Source organism: Triticum urartu, chromosome 3A (genome assembly GCF_056163025.1).
Source record: "Triticum urartu cultivar PI428250 chromosome 3A, HENAU_Tu73, whole genome shotgun sequence".
NCBI classification, from domain to species: domain Eukaryota; kingdom Viridiplantae; phylum Streptophyta; class Magnoliopsida; order Poales; family Poaceae; genus Triticum; species Triticum urartu.
In genome coordinates, this window is record NC_141875.1 from 164,218,988 (window position 1) to 164,231,208 (window position 12,221).

The following is a 12,221-nucleotide window of genomic DNA, read 5'->3' on the forward strand; positions in this document are numbered from 1 at the left end:
GGTCTCCACGTCCCTCACACCTCGGGGGCGATCTTGGGCTGTGAGCCGACTGGACTATGTCCGCGGCAATGGATCTGCTGTGAATCCTGTTCCGCGACTGAGAAACAGCGGAATTCTGGTCTCCTGCTGCCCGGAGTAACGCTATGATCTGCAGCAAGCCTCTGTCAGCCTCCGACTGGGAAGGCTGAATCGACTCTGCTATACGGGCCGCAGCTGCTAAATTCTGAATCGGAGTTCGATATACCTGCGGGGGCGGGAAGAGCTGACGTCGACTGGATTCGGGAACCCGTTGTCGCGCACGCTCGTCGAGTGCTCGCTGGAGGTTCTCCAGTCGAGTGCGCTCGGCCAAGTTTGCCAGGCGCGCATCTTCCAAGGCGCGAGCCTCGGGGGTTTCTCCAACGATAGGAGTGTGCAGTGCATCCACGTTCCGGCGGCGAAGTTCTTCTCTCTGCAGCGACGTGAGAGGCTCGGGAAGATACTCCTCATGGGGACGCAACGGGTCGCCTCCACCCACGCCTCCGTCGGTGCGGGGAAAACTGGGAGGACTAGGCGGTCCATCGACCATCAGAACCTCCACCGTCGGATCACTGCTGTCGCACTCGGATGTGGTCTCTGCGGAGCCAGTCGACGGGTCGAACAGGCCGTAGAGGGATTCGTCGGGCTCGATCGCCGCGACTTGAGGGGTGGCCGACTAACGTGCCACCGCGTGTCTCACCCACCGCTGAAGTCTCGACCGACCGGAGCGCTTGTGCCGGCGGGAAACGGGGAGGGAGGACAACACAGGAGCCGACCGGTAGGGGGTCGATGGTTGCCGCAGGAGAACGCCGCGGACGCACGCGCTAAAGTGTGTTGCCCCACGAACAGGGAGTGCGTCCACGTCGAGCGGAGCCTCCTGAAGCCAAGCAGAGTCGTCGACGATGAACGTGAGCGCACCGAGACAGATCTCGCGGCCCTCCACCAAAACTCCGCCAAAAACCATGATGATTCGGGTCGGAAAAGGTTGCAACTCCTCCAACAAAACGCTAAAACACCTGCCGCATGGTGGGCGCCAACTGTCGTGGTTCTAAGCCTGACAGTAGTGTAGGGGGGTAAGTATGGAGAGGCAAGATCTTAGCTATGGAGAAGTTGTAAGAACGCAAGGTTTACGAGTTCAGGCCCTTCTCGGAGGAAGTAATAGCCCTACGTCTCGGAGCCCGGAGGCGGTCGACTGGATTATGAGAGTATGAATTACAGGGGTGCGAACCCTTTACACTGAGGAGGGGGTGGCTTATATAGAGTCCGCCAGACCCCTCCGGCCCTCAGTTATGCAGGGTTTTAATTACATTAAGGTCGGGCGTTACTGGTAACGCCCCTAATAAAGTGCTATGATGACCATAAAAGCTACTTAATGACCGACCGTAGCGTGCGGAGTGACTTTAGGTCTCCTGGCCGTCGGATGGTTGGATCTTGGTCGAGTGGTTGCTTCTTGGTCGAGTGTCTTCGAGTCCGTCGAGTGAAACACCGCCAAGTCGATTGAAATGTGATTTCTTCTGGAGATGTCCTTGGGTAGGTCAGTTTGGACAGGTCCATGACCCTACCCTAGGTACATAGCTTCATCAACTAGCTCATTGATCAAAGATGGTTAAGGTTTCCTAACCATAGACATGTGTTGTCATTTGATAACGGGATCACATCATTAGGAGAATGATGTGATGGACAAGACCCATCCGTTAGCTTAGCATATTGCTCGTTCAATTTATTGCTATTGCTTTCTTCATGTCAAATACTTATTCCTTCGACTATGAGATTATGCAACTCCCGGATACCATAGGAATACCTTGTGTGCTATCAAACTTCACAACGTAATTGGGCCATCATAAAGATGCTCTATAGGTATCTCTGAAGGTGTTTGCTGAGTTGGCATAAATCGAGATTAGGATTTGTCACTCCGAGTATCAAAGAGAATCTCTGGGCCCTCTCGGTAATACACATCATAAGCTTGCAAGCAAATGACTAAGGATTTAGTCACAAGGTGATGTATTATGGAATGAGTAAAGATACTTGCCGGTAACGAGATTGAACTAGATATGAAGATATTGACGATCGAATCTCGGGCAAGTAACATACCGATGGACGAAGGGAATTACGTATGTTGTCATAACGGTTCAACCGATAAAGGTCTTCGTAGAATATGTAGGAGCCAATACGGGCATCCAGGTTTCGCTATTAGTTATTGATCGAAGAAGTGTCTCGGTCATGTCTACATAGTTCTCGAACCCATAGGGTCCGCACGCTTAACGTTCGTTGACGATATAGTGTTATATGTGTTATATGATTTGGTGACCGAATGTTGTTTGGAGTCCTGGATGAGATCATAGACATGACAAGGAGTCTCGAAATGGTTGAGGTAAAGATTGATATATAGGACGATGGTATTCGGACATCAGACATATTCCAGGGGGTACCGGGTACTTATCGGGTCACCGAAAGGGGTTCCGGGCACCCCCAACAAAAGATATGGGCATTATGGGCCAAGAGGGTAAATGCACTAGCCACAAGGGGCTGGTGCTCCCCCCATATATGCTGGCCTAAGAGGAGAAAGGGAAAGGAAAGAGTGGAATAGGATTACCCCTTCCATCCCCCTCCGACAAATATTGCAGGGGGGCACGTGGCTTGGGAGGAGCCCAAGCAGAATTCAGTCCTACTTGGGGCACCCCTTGTCCTCTCCCCTCTCCATCCCACCTATATATATGAGGAGGGGGCGCCTAGCACACCCAAGACAATTGTTAACCGTGTGCGGCGCCCCCCTCACCGTTTACACCCTGGTCATATTTTCTTAGTGCTTAGGCGAAGCCCTGCGGAGATCACTTCACCATCACTATCACCACGCCGTCATGCTGACGGAACTCATCTACTACCTCACGTATTGCTAGATCAAGAAGGCGAGGAATGTCACCGAGCTGAACGTGTGCAGAACGCAGAGGTGTCGTGCGTTCGGTACTTGATCAGTTGAAGTGCGAAGAAGTTCAACTACGTCAACCGCGTGGTGAAACGCTTCCACTTACGGTCTACGTGGGTATGTAGACACACTCTCCCCCTCATTGCTATGAATCTCCATGGATAAATCATTGCGTGTGCATAGAATTGTTTTTGCTTTCCATGCAACGATTGCCAACATCACACCCACTTAGTTTCTTTTTGAGCTTTCATAAACTTATAGCTCTAGTGCATCCGTTGCATGGTAATCCCTACTCGCTCGCATTTATATCTATTGATGGGTGCTACCTCTTGAGCACTACGTTGGTTTTCCCTTGAAGAGGAAAGGGTGATGCAGTAAAGCAGCGTAAGTATTTCCCTCAGTTTTTGAGAACCAAGGTATCAATCCAGTATGAGACCACGCGCGAGTCACCTCGTACCTACACAAACAAATAAGAACCTCGCAACCAACGCGATAAAGGGGTTGTCAATCCCTTCACGGCCACTTGCAAGAGTGAGATCTGATAGAGATAATAATAATAGGATAAATATTTTTGGTATTTTTATGATATAGATTGAAAGTAAAGATTGCAAAATAAAATAGATTGGAAACTTGTATGATGGAAAATAGACCCGGGGGCCATAGGTTTCCCTAGTGGCTTCTCTCAAGATAGCATACGTATTACGGTGGGTGAACAAATTACCATCGAGCAATTGATAGAAAAGCGAATAATTATGAGAATATCTAGGCATGATCATGTATATAGGCATCACGTCCGAGACAAGTAGACCGACTCCTGCCTGCATCTACTACTATTACTCCACACATCAACCGCTATCCAGCATGCATCTAGAGTATTAAGTTCATAAGAACAGAGTAACGCCTTAATCAAGATGACATGATGTAGAGGGATAAACTCATGCAATATGATATAAACCCCATCTTTTTACCCTCCATGGCAACAATACAATACGTGTCGTTTCCCCTACTGTCACTAGAATCGAGCACCGCAAGATTGAACCCAAAGCTAAGCACTTCTCCCATTGCAAGAAAGATCAATCTAGTAGGACAAACCAAACTGATAATTCGAAGAGACTTGCAAAGATAAACCAATCATACATAAAAGAATTCAGAGAAGAATCAAATATTGTTCATAGATAATCTGGATCATAAACCCACAATTCATCGGATCTCGACAAACACACCGCAAAAGAAGATTACATCGAATAGATCTCCAAGAGAATCGAGGAGAACTTTGTATTGAGATCCAAAGAGAGAGAAGAAGCCACCTAGCTACTAGCTATGGACCCGAAGGTCTGAAGTAAACTACTCACACATCACCGGAGAGGTCATGGAGTTGATGTAGAGGCCCTCCGTGATGAATGCCCCCTCCGGCGAAGCTCCAAAAAAGGCCCCAAGATGGGATCTCTTGGGGTACAGAAGGTTGCGGCAGTGAAATTAGGTTTTTGTGGTGCTCCTGGATGTTTGCGGGGCACGTGGACTTATATAGGAGGAAGAAGTAAGTCGGTGGAGCAACAAGGGGCCCACGAGGGTGGAGGGCGCGCCTGGGGGGGTCAGCGTGCCCCCTGCCTCGTGGCCTCCTTGATTGTTTCTTGACGCCCACTCCAAGTCTCCTGGATCACGTTTGTTGAGAAAATCATGTTCCCGAAGGTTTCATTCCGTTTGGACTTCGTTTGATATTCCTTTTCTGCGAAACAGTGAAATAGGCAAAAAAAAACAATTTGGGTTGGGCCTCCAATTAATAGGTTAGTCCCAAAAATGATATAAAAGTGTAAAATAAAGCCCATTAACATCCAAAACAGATAATATAATAGCATGGAGCAATCAAAAATTATAGATACGTTGGAGACGTATCAATGGGCATCTCCATAGCCCGTTGATAATCTTTTTGTCTTCTCCACAACCACCATATTCTATTCCACCTATAGTGCTATATCCATGGCTCACGCTCATGTATTTGCGTGAGAGTTGAAAAGGTTTGAGAACATCAAAATTATGAAACAATTGCTTGTCTTGTCATCGGGGTTGTGCACGATTTAATACTTTGTGTGATGAAGATGGAGCATAGCCAGACTATATGATTTTGTAGGGATAACTTTCTTTGGCCATGCCATTTTGAGAAGACATAATTGCTTTATTAGTATGCTTGAAGTATTATTGTTTTTATGTCAATATTAAACTTTTATTTTGAATCTTATGAATCTGAACATTCATGCCACAATGAAGAAAATTACATGGATAAATATGTTATGTAGCATTCCACATCAAAAATCCTGTTTTTATCATTTACCTACTCGAGGAAAGGAGGAATTAAGCTTGGGATGCTTGATACGTCTCCAACATATCTATAATTTTTGATTGTTGCATACTATTATATTATCTATTTTGGACATTTTATATGCATTAATATGCTATTTTATATTATTTTTGGGACTAACTTCTAGAGCCAAGTGCAGTTTATGTTTTTTTCATTGTTTTTGAGTTTCACAGAAAAGGAATACCAAATGGAGTCCAAACAGAATGAAACTTCATGATGATTTTTCTTGGACCAGAAGATACGCAGGGGACTTGGAGTCCAAGTCAGAAGAGCCACGAGGCAGCGACAAGGGTGGAGGGTGCGCCCTAGGGGGGGCTCCCCCTGCCTTGTGGGCCCCTCGATGACTCCCTGACCTAGCTCTTCATCCTATATATTCACATATATTCCAAAACCCTCAGGGGAGTCCACGAAAATACTTTTCCGCCGTCGCAACCTTCTGTTCCCGTGAGATTGCATCTTGGGGCCTTTTCCGGCATCCTGTCGGAGGGGGATTCGATCACGGAGGGCATCTACACAAACTCTATTACCCTTCCGATGAAGCGTGAGTAGTTTACCTCAGACCTACGGGTCCATAGCTAGTAGCTAGATGGCTTCTTCTCTCTCTTTGATTCTCAATACCATGTTCTCCTCGATGTTCTTGGAGATCTATCCGATGGAATCTTATTTTGCGGTGTGTTTATCGAGATCCAACGAATTGTGGATTTATGATCAGCTTATCTATGAATATTATTTGAATCTTCGTTGAATTCTTATATGCATGATTTGATATCTTTGTATTTCCCTTCGAACTATTGGTTTGGTTTGGCCAACTAGATTGGTTTTTCTTGCAATGGGAGAGGTGCTTAGCTTTGGGTTCAATCTTGCATGATTTCACCCAGTGACAAAGTAGGGGTAACGAGACACGTATTGAATTGTTGCCATCGAGGATAAAAATATGGGGTTTTCATCATATTGCTTGACTTTATTCCTCTACATCATGTCATCTTACTTAAGGCGTTACTCCGTTCTTTCTGAACTTAATACTCTAGATGCATGCTGGATAGCGGTCGATATGTGAAGTAATAGTAGTAGATGAAGGCACGAAACGGTCTACTTGACACGGACGTGATGCCTATATGCATAATGATTGCCTTGGATATCGTCATTACATTGCGCTTTTCTATCAATTGCTCGACAGCAATTTGTTCATCCACTGTATTATTTGCCTTCATGAGAGAAGCCTCTAGTGAAACCTATGCCCCCCGGGGTCTATTTTCCATCATATTTGTTTCCGATCTACTATTTTGCAATCTTTTATTTTCAGATCTATAAACCCAAAAAACCCAAAAATATTTTATCTTTTGTTTAGTTTTACTAGCAAAAATGCCCGTGCATTGCAATGGGAGATAGAAAAATAGCTCAGGTGCTTAGTTAAGACCCCCTCCCTGGCGCAGATCCACGTCCTCTATTTCAACGCGGCATCTCATCCACATCGCCGCTTATTTTCCTTTCCTCCGTGGCGTTGGTATGTGTAGAACACATAGTTTACGATGTGATAAACATCTCTAACAGACATTTAAGTGTGTAGGTTCCAGAACGTGAGACTTTTATAATGTCAAGAACATAGTAAAAATTGTTGGCCATAGCTTGCGGCACTTGCAGGAAGTAGGAGAGGAGGATGAAGAGGTGGATGGGACAATGGTGCGGGTGCGGCCGACATCGATGATGATCTAGTGATTCGGGAAGGAGGCAAAGGCAGCAGAAAATCAACTTGGTGGGTAGAGGTAGTAACTAAACAAGTGGAAAAATAGCAGGAGACAGTAGAATGGTAACAGGAGTATTGAAGCAAACTGTACACAATGCAAACCCATCCAGATGAAGTAGTCTATAAGTAGTTGCAGATTGTACTGAGCTGGCCTTAAAATTGAAACCCAAAGCAGACAAACAATTTCTTTCAGAAGGAAAAGAAATCACTATTATAACTGACTCCATGACATTTATAAAAAAGAAGTGAAAAGAAAATAAAGTTACTGCTGAATAAAATAAGATATCTACAAATTTAACAGTACCGACACTACATGTAAGGCCACATTGATTCAATTGATATGAACGTTCAGCATTTCCTACAAAAATGTCTAAAGCGGTAAAGCTTATAGCATGAAAGCTGAGCATTGGATTAAAACAATGATGTGAAAACAACATTTTTTCCGCTAGATCCATAACCGTAGAAGAATATCCAATTGATTGTATCATTACTTCAATGAACTAACGGAGAAGTAGTGTTACTTAAGAACTCCATATAATCAAGATGAAAGCATGTACAGCTAACATTTTTGTGACCAAAACCAATAAAGCGTCAACATTTCCCGGATCCATAGACATAAGAACATACTGGACTGATACCCACTTTAGTGTGGCATTTGCAAGATATTCAGCAAAAGGACCATAAAGAGAGCTTACCCATTCCACCTCTAGACAGTACAGTCAGATCTTTAGCGTAAGCTCAATATCTGAGCTGCAAGTGTAAACACGACACTCATGATAACAGATGAACATGTCAACCTACTTGCCTAGAACCAATACATAATTGACATATACCATCGACTCTATTTTGTACTGAAGATCCAGACACTAAAACCTGAAAAGTAGTACATTTAACTAAAGTTTAGGGTTGCATGAGCAATAATAAGAACAAGCCTGACACCTTGAGGATTCACATGTGTCTACAGTAATACATATAAATGAAGCAATCTAGTGTAAAAACTAAAAAAGATAAATTGAATCTCAAATTCTTTGTGTCTTGACATCAGGAAAGGAAACTAAGCAATGGTGAGGTCGAATATAAAAATTCAATATAGAAAGCATCATTGTTGTAAGTCCCTTTATTGTAGCAAAGGCTAATGTGCAGGATCAATCAGCTAAAAGTCGCAGTCGAGGGCCTACTTGACCAGCTTTCCAGCAAGCGTCGCGTCTTGGATGTGCGGCTGGGCGAGGTAATACTATCACAGGTTGAGCGGTTAATCAGAATTTTTTGAAACAATAAGAGATAGAACAGTCTCTGTATAATACAGACGACACATCAAACTACAATGCATCCACATTATATGACAACCAAAGACATTCGCATAATCTGGAAGACAACTATGCTATCATATTGATGAAGAAGGGAAGAAAACATAGGAAATCTGAACTCACATCATTATACTGTTTAGGCTTCGCTTCCTTCTTTCTACCACGTCCTTTTTCAGCTCTTCTACAGGTTCATCTTCTTCTTCCACTTCAACAACTTTCTCTGGCAGATAACACCACCCATGTCAGCAACCAAGATGAAATAAGCAAAACATAGTTGAGCACACAGTGAGAGACATAGCCAAGGTACATTTGTGACCTGACCAATCTTTTCAAGTAGAAATTCAGAATAGAGGTGTGTCTTTGTGAGCAGATCGTCCAACTTGCCTTCAGATCAAAAGCCTCCTACCTTGCAGCTTCTCTTATCGGCCTCCTCTTCTGCCTCTACCTTGCGCTGGGTCTGACACAAACATAGAGATGGGGAGTGGCATGAGGCGGAGCTGCAGGGCTGCCTTCCTGGGTCGGCCGCTTGGTGTGGGTGCCCGCCTCGGCGTACCTGCTTTCCCCCTACCATTGATGATATTTCTCCCGACAACCGCGGTGAAACCATCGATCTGCCAAGACAAACATAAACTGATAATCTAAACTTTGTACCAATTACTCACTGATAAACACAATGTACCATATGGCAATGGCAATTCAGAACTGCGATTTATCCCCCATCATATGCTCCAAGGCATAATATTACGTTTAGACTAAAAGGACATGCAACTTTGTTTTCATCAAGGAACTGAATGATGTCAATTCCAGACCGCACATTTCTTCGGTTCAAGAACTAACACCAAGGGAGTTCAACAAAGATTCTACATAACATTATCAAAAGATCAGTCCTAGCTTTTTCAAGCGGAACAAATACAAATATTGTAGGAAAAAGGTTCAGTAACAAAAAGAGATTGTATTTTACCTTGAAAAATTGGGATCCTGTATGAGCATCAATCGCGTTGAACGAATCATGGAACAAATAGTTGTTAGCATACTGATACAATGCTCGGGCTATCTGAATCCTTTGTTTCTGCCTGCCACTAAGAGTGCAGCCTCACTCTCCAATGATTTTGATCTCCAAGTATTTCTTTAGAGAATACCACTCAAGGACCCTGCCGTACTTCTTACTCTCCATCTCCTTGCCAAGCAGTATTGTCCTGAATTTTGCCGCTCTGTATCCATGCCGTGTGGCTGACATATGGCATTGTTCCGCAAGTCTTAGCCTCTCCTAATAGCTTTGGCACCATACAAAGAATTCATGTGAGCAAACTTGATTTTCCAGAGCCGACCGTCCCACAGAGTGCAACACGCATGCCTTGCTGAGCTTGAAAATTCAGATCCTTCAGTGTTGGTATCTCAGGTGAGCTATCCCAGGAGAAGCACCCATTGTTGACCTCAATTGCAACATTGGAGCTACCACTTGGTAGCCTATGTATATCATCCATCAACAACTCCTCAACGCATAGGAAAACATCTGGATTATCCTGAGATGATAAAGCCAACATAAAGCAGATCGCCATTCTGCAATAATTAAAATCAAGAGTCTATCTCAACAAATTACCATGTTGCAAAGAAGAAGAAAATCTGTTGAAATTAAAGCGCCCCTGATCTAGATGGATGAGATGTTGGTGGAGATACTGGCAGGCCAACAACGAGTGAGTAGCCGGAGGTGCATCCTCCATGGCCATTGTCCATGACATGCAGGTGGATTAGAGCGGGGCTGCAGCTGATGGCGCTGGCGACATATAGCCACGGTGCTGCACAAGCGATATGAGGGAGATGCGGGGGGAGGCGCATGCGATGGTGGCCGGGAGCTGCGAAGCCGGCCGTGGCCGTGACCGGATCTAGGTTTAAGGAGAGGCCATGGATCGAGGCGAGCTCGAGGGGGCCGAGATACAAGGAGTAGAACGGAGATGAAAGAGGGTCAAGTGGGCTGGGGGGAGCTTACCATCGTGGCCCTCATCGACGACGGGCAGTCTCTGGCGGGAGGCACTGAATCGGGTGGTCAGGCACCGACCTAAACAGAGGGGATTCTTTTAGTCGGGGCAGAGGGAAAACTGGGGAAGGATCATGGGTTGAAAACTAATAAATGCAGGGGCTTTTCTGCAAAAATGAAGTGTTTTCTTAGATTCACTTAAATAGTGACTACGGGTTCAATTACCAAAAATTACAGGGACTTTTTTGCAAAAATGATGACAACGTACGACCAGAAGCAATAGCCGGTTTATTAGTAGGTAAAGATCTATCTCTATCAGATCTCACCTTTGCAAGTGACCGTGAAGGGATTGACAATCCCTTTATCGCGTTGGGTGCAAGTGTTTGATTGTTCGTGTAGGTGCATCTATTGAGGACTTGCGCATTTCTCCTACTGGATTGATACCTTGGTTCTTAACTGAGGGAAATACTTATCTCTACTATGCTGCATCACCCTTTCCTCTTCAAGGAAAAAACCAACGCAAGATCAAGAAGTAGCACTCGGTCAGACGGAATAGAAGAATTCGGTGAGACTGATTTAGTTCAAAATGTGAACGTTAGGAATCTCGGTGGGACCGACTAGAGCAACTCGGTGGGACCGATGTGCTAGGGCTTAGGGCAAACATCAACTCGGTGGCACCGATTGCATCAACTCGGTTAGACCGAAGTGAAGCAATAAGGCAACATAGAGGATGTCAAGCAAACTCGGAAGGACCGATTGCATATTTCAGTGAGACCGAAATAATTGCAATAGGCAACAAAGAGTTTGCAGGGCCATCTCGGTGAGACCGAGATTCGTATCAGTGTGACCGAATTGTCTAGGGTTTCTGGCAGTAGCTATGTCAACTGAACTCGGTGGCGCCGGATAGGTCATTTCGATGGGGCCGAGTTTGACTTTGAGTTTTGGACATACTTGGAAGAGAAAGTGGCTGAGGGTTTTGGAGCAATATCACTAAGCAGTTTGAGCAAATAGACCATTAAGCAACACCTCATCCCCTTTTAATAGTATTGGTTTTTCTATGGACTCAATGTGATCTTGGATCACTAAAATATAAATGAAGAGTCTTGAGCTTTTGCCAATCTTTGTCCTTAGCATTTTGAGGGGTCCACATCTCTAGTCCATGCCATGCCAATCATTGAACTTTCTGAAATATTTAACTTGAATGGATATTAGTTCAATGAGCTATATGTTGTTATGAATTACCAAAACCACCCGGGGATTAGTTGCACTTTCACATCATTATGGATTTTGTGGAAGGTCTTCCTACATCCAATAATAAGGACATGATCTTGGTAGTTGTGGACAGATTCACTAAATACAACCATTTCATTCCTATGAAACACCCTATTACTGTGAGCACTGTTGTTAGGGCTTTTACTGACAAGATCTTTAGACTGCATGGCCTCCCTTCTATGATTGTTACTGACAAAGACATGATATTCAGAGGTCGACTATGACAAGATCTCTTCAAGAAATTGTGCATTAAGGTTTACATGAATACTTCATATCACCCACAGTCCGATGGCCAAACTAAAAGGGTAAATCAATGTTTGGAAAATTATTGGTGCATGGCTTTCATCCAACCCAATAAATGCTTGCACTGGTTGTCCTTGGCTGAGTGGTGGTATAACGTAAGTTACCATACATCCCTCAAAATCACTCCTTTCCAAGCTTTGTACAACAGGCCTCAGCCCCGAGGACAAGTTTGGTCCGAATTGGGGGGACTTGTCAGGACCCAAGTATGTGTTCTCTGAAGAATTGAACACTACATTGTCAATTCAGTTAAGTTTTAACGAGACAACCATTGGTAGAAAGCTCAGCCCATCGTTCACCTGCGATCTGACACTCCACCTGTCTTCGTA

At 44.6% G+C, this 12,221-nt stretch overlaps 1 long non-coding RNA gene across 4 annotated transcripts; it reads right to left on the minus strand.

Moving 5' to 3' along the window:
- Window positions 1–7,096: 7,096 nt before the first annotated feature.
- LOC125543418 (uncharacterized) lies at window positions 7,097–10,418 on the minus strand. 4 transcript variants are annotated; one of them, XR_015618485.1, is made up of 5 exons: window positions 10,333–10,418; window positions 9,307–9,905; window positions 8,730–8,956; window positions 8,469–8,565; window positions 7,097–8,272 (listed from the first exon to the last, which is right to left on the minus strand). It is a non-coding gene; the product is annotated as an uncharacterized LOC125543418 (long non-coding RNA). The 4 variants fall into 4 exon arrangements; XR_015618487.1 differs by having other exon boundaries at window positions 9,307–9,868; window positions 10,333–10,417; XR_015618486.1 differs by lacking the exon at window positions 10,333–10,418 and adding an exon at window positions 9,946–10,326 and having other exon boundaries at window positions 9,307–9,868.
- Window positions 10,419–12,221: the final 1,803 nt, after the last annotated feature.